This window comes from Schistocerca americana, unplaced genomic scaffold, assembly GCF_021461395.2.
Source record: "Schistocerca americana isolate TAMUIC-IGC-003095 unplaced genomic scaffold, iqSchAmer2.1 HiC_scaffold_502, whole genome shotgun sequence".
In the NCBI taxonomy this organism is placed as follows: Eukaryota; Metazoa; Arthropoda; class Insecta; order Orthoptera; family Acrididae; genus Schistocerca; species Schistocerca americana.
The window spans coordinates 82501-87500 of NW_025726239.1; the positions used below are offsets into that span (position 1 = coordinate 82501).

A 5000-nucleotide genomic window follows, 5' to 3' on the forward strand; every position below is an offset into this window, starting at 1 on the left:
TAACCCACGTTGCGCCTTAACGTAACCCACGTTGCGCCTTAACGTAACCCACGTTGCGCCTTAACCTAACCCATATTGCGCCTTAACCTAACCCATATTGCGCCTTAACCTAACCCATATTGCGCCTTAACCTAACCCATATTGTACCTTAACCTAACCTATATTGTACCTTAACCTAACCTATATTGTACCTTAACCTAACCTATATTGGGCCTTAACCTAACCTATATTGGGCCTTAACCTAACCTATATTGGGCCTTAACCTAACCTATATTGGGCCTTAACCTAACCTATATTGGGCCTTAACGTAACCCACGTTGCGCCTTAACGTAACCCACGTTGCGCCTTAACGTAACCCACGTTGCGCCTTAACGTAACCCACGTTGCGCCTTAACGTAACCCACGTTGCGCCTTAACGTAACCCACGTTGCGCCTTAACCTAACCCATATTGCGCCTTAACCTAACCCATATTGCGCCTTACCCTAACCCATATTGCGCCTTAACCTAACCCATATTGTGCCTTAACCTAACCTATATTGTACCTTAACCTAACCCATATTGTACCTTAACCTAACCTATATTGTACCTTAACCTAACCTATATTGTACCTTAACCTAACCTATATTGTACCTTAACCTAACCCATATTGCGCCTTAACCTAACCCATATTGCGCCTTAACCTAACCCATATTGCGCCTTAACCTAACCCATATTGCGCCTTAACCTAACCCATATTGCGCCTTAACCTAACCCATATTGCGCCTTAACCTAACCCATATTGCGCCTTAACCTAACCCATATTGCGCCTTAACCTAACCCATATTGTACCTTAACCTAACCCATATTGTACCTTAACCTAACCTATATTGTACCTTAACCTAACCTATATTGTACCTTAACCTAACCTATATTGTACCTTAACCTAACCTATATTGGGCCTTAACCTAACCTATATTGGGCCTTAACCTAACCTATATTGGGCCTTAACCTAACCTATATTGGGCCTTAACCTAACCTATATTGGGCCTTAACGTAACCCACGTTGCGCCTTAACGTAACCCACGTTGCGCCTTAACGTAACCCACGTTGCGCCTTAACGTAACCCACGTTGCGCCTTAACGTAACCCACGTTGCGCCTTAACGTAACCCACGTTGCGCCTTAACGTAACCCACGTTGCGCCTTAACGTAACCCACGTTGCGCCTTAACCCAACACACGTTGCGCCTTAACCCAACACACGTTGGGCCTTAACCCAACACACGTTGGGCCTTAACCCAACACACGTTGGGCCTTAACCCAACACACGTTGGGCCTTAACCCAACACACGTTGGGCCTTAACCCAACACACGTTGGGCCTTAACCCAACACACGTTGGGCCTTAACCCAACACACGTTGGGCCTTAACCCAACACACGTTGGGCCTTAACCCAACACACGTTGGGCCTTAACCCAACACACGTTGGGCCTTAACCCAACACACGTTGGGCCTTAACCCAACACACGTTGGGCCTTAACCCAACACACGTTGGGCCTTAACCCAACACACGTTGGGCCTTAACCCAACACACGTTGGGCCTTAACCCAACACACGTTGGGCCTTAACCCAACACACGTTGGGCCTTAACCCAACACACGTTGGGCCTTAACCCAACACACGTTGGGCCTTAACCTGCTCTGTAATTGTCATACGACGCGTTAAATTAGTGTGGTGTTGCCTAACTGCAACCCCCGCAATATAGTTTGCTACTCGCACTGCCTGGTCCCCAGAGTATCGCTTCATGTTAAACACCTTGCAGCTATACACTGTAATGCGGATGGCAGCAGGACGTACATGCTCAATGCCCTTCGCAGTTGTTCATTGGCATTTGCATGGCGAAGCACAGCCTACGTTGTGGTACGGCGTGTGTCAACTGTCCGCTGATGTTGTACGTCCAAATCACACACTGTACTGCACATTGGTCCTCATGTACTGAATGATACATCGTGGTACATGTGTGACCGTACCACGACTGCGCCAACAACGGCGAACCATACGGTCCAAATATTGTGCACTCAGCTACGTGTCGTCTCCCTATAAGAGCTGGATTGCAGTATGGTATGCCGTGGATGGCGATCAGCATGAGCCGTCTGTTGATGTAGTGGCGCGTGTTGTCAGACGTAGTCGTCTCTTCTCACACACCGTGATAGCATGGTGCACTGCGTTCCACATCTGCGACATGCGACAGAGGCCGGTTGACAGTCGTTCGCGCAATGGACATCGCATACGTACGGGGGCCACCTTCCACGTGTTCGCGAAGCGTGCACATGTTGTTGCGTGTATGTGGGCAGACATAGTGTGTCGTGACACCTGACACAGGCATGCAACAATCGTTGAATTTGCAAATGGCGATGGACGTCTACGTTTGCTGGTGACGTTACGCAAATGAACAACTGGTAAACGGTTGTGGTGCGGTTGTTCTCGCTAGAGGTGAATCAGTGATGGCGACGATCGGTTGAGCTACCAACCGGTTGTTTCAGCGATACCCACCATGCCCACGAACGTGAATGGCATGTGGGTGTGAAGCGATACGCGGCGGTGGCTGGGTGGGACCGTCCCCGGCCGGTGAGGGGGGGCCTCCCGGCGTGCTGGCCGCGCGGTGCGTGGGCGCACGCGCTACAGCCGGCTGGTGGGGGCGGCCAGTGGCAGGCGCGCCGGCCGACGGAGGCGGCAGGCGGCGCAGCTGCGCGCCGGCGCACCCTGCACGCGGCGCCGTGCGGCCAAAGTAGGTCCTCGCGGGCCCGGTGCGAAGCGCGGTGGACATCTGCAGTGTGCTGGTCCGATTGAGGACTGTGTGCGCTGAGGATGCGCCGCCGCCCGGCGCTCGGCGCCGCGACGCCGTCTGCTGCTCGGTCGCCTCTGCGGTTCTCGCAGGTGGTTTGTATCGCAGCTGTGCGGACGTGTTGGCGCGTGCGCTGTGCTGGGAGAGTTCGCTTCGGCACCCAAGTGGGGCTTTTGTCCTTCTGTGGCGCTGGCGTTGGAGCTGCCGGCCACCGTAGGTGGCGCGTGTTGTCTCCCGCCGGCAATGCCACGACAGCACGCTCCCGGGCCTCTGTCGGCAGCGGCAAGCTCAGTTGGGAGCACGGGTGGTCGCACCTAAAGCGTCTACTCGCCAAACTCCGGGCGATTGCGCCTCTCTCGAACCCGACCAAGTACTTAGGACGGCGCTGCGCGCCGCCGGGACCTGAGAGGGTTTCGAGGTGTATTGTGCAGGGGAGCTCAGCCTCCTCCTGTTTGCAGAATAATTGAGCGGACGCTTGCGTGTTCGCGCGGGCCCCCGGGACACACTCCCGGGCGGCCGGCTGCTCAGCTCTAGTTGACGCAGCTCCCTGGTTGATCCTGCCAGTAGTCATATGCTTGTCTCAAAGATTAAGCCATGCATGTCTCAGTACAAGCCGCATTAAGGTGAAACCGCGAATGGCTCATTAAATCAGTTATGGTTCCTTAGATCGTACCCACGTTACTTGGATAACTGTGGTAATTCTAGAGCTAATACATGCAAACAGAGTCCCGACCAGAGATGGAAGGGACGCTTTTATTAGATCAAAACCAATCGGTCGGCTCGTCCGGTCCGTTTGCCTTGGTGACTCTGAATAACTTTGGGCTGATCGCACGGTCCTCGTACCGGCGACGCATCTTTCAAATGTCTGCCTTATCAACTGTCGATGGTAGGTTCTGCGCCTACCATGGTTGTAACGGGTAACGGGGAATCAGGGTTCGATTCCGGAGAGGGAGCCTGAGAAACGGCTACCACATCCAAGGAAGGCAGCAGGCGCGCAAATTACCCACTCCCGGCACGGGGAGGTAGTGACGAAAAATAACGATACGGGACTCATCCGAGGCCCCGTAATCGGAATGAGTACACTTTAAATCCTTTAACGAGTATCTATTGGAGGGCAAGTCTGGTGCCAGCAGCCGCGGTAATTCCAGCTCCAATAGCGTATATTAAAGTTGTTGCGGTTAAAAAGCTCGTAGTTGGATTTGTGTCCCACGCTGTTGGTTCACCGCCCGTCGGTGTTTAACTGGCATGTATCGTGGGACGTCCTGCCGGTGGGGCGAGCTGAAGGCGTGCGACGCGCCTCGTGCGTGCTCGTGCGTCCCGAGGCGGACCCCGTTGCAATCCTACCAGGGTGCTCTTGAGTGAGTGTCTCGGTGGGCCGGCACGTTTACTTTGAACAAATTAGAGTGCTTAAAGCAGGCAAGCCCGCCTGAATACTGTGTGCATGGAATAATGGAATAGGACCTCGGTTCTATTTTGTTGGTTTTCGGAACCCGAGGTAATGATTAATAGGGACAGGCGGGGGCATTCGTATTGCGACGTTAGAGGTGAAATTCTTGGATCGTCGCAAGACGAACAGAAGCGAAAGCATTTGCCAAGTATGTTTTCATTAATCAAGAACGAAAGTTAGAGGTTCGAAGGCGATCAGATACCGCCCTAGTTCTAACCATAAACGATGCCAGCCAGCGATCCGCCGCAGTTCCTCCGATGACTCGGCGGGCAGCCTCCGGGAAACCAAAGCTTTTGGGTTCCGGGGGAAGTATGGTTGCAAAGCTGAAACTTAAAGGAATTGACGGAAGGGCACCACCAGGAGTGGAGCCTGCGGCTTAATTTGACTCAACACGGGAAACCTCACCAGGCCCGGACACCGGAAGGATTGACAGATTGATAGCTCTTTCTTGATTCGGTGGGTGGTGGTGCATGGCCGTTCTTAGTTGGTGGAGCGATTTGTCTGGTTAATTCCGATAACGAACGAGACTCTAGCCTGCTAACTAGTCGCGTGACATCCTTCGTGCTGTCAGCGATTACTTTTCTTCTTAGAGGGACAGGCGGCTTCTAGCCGCACGAGATTGAGCAATAACAGGTCTGTGATGCCCTTAGATGTTCTGGGCCGCACGCGCGCTACACTGAAGGAATCAGCGTGTCTTCCTAGGCCGAAAGGTCGGGGTAACCCGCTGAACCT

The 5000-nt window shown here is 53.3% G+C and overlaps 1 non-coding gene across 1 annotated transcript in view; it reads left to right on the forward strand.

The window, feature by feature from the left end:
- The first annotated feature begins 3365 nt into the window (after positions 1 to 3365).
- Positions 3366 to 5000, forward strand: part of LOC124585600 — a 1910-nt gene continuing 275 nt past the window's right edge. The window contains exon 1 of the ribosomal RNA XR_006974892.1: positions 3366 to 5000. This exon is cut by the window's right edge and continues 275 nt beyond it. This is a non-coding gene — a ribosomal RNA (small subunit ribosomal RNA).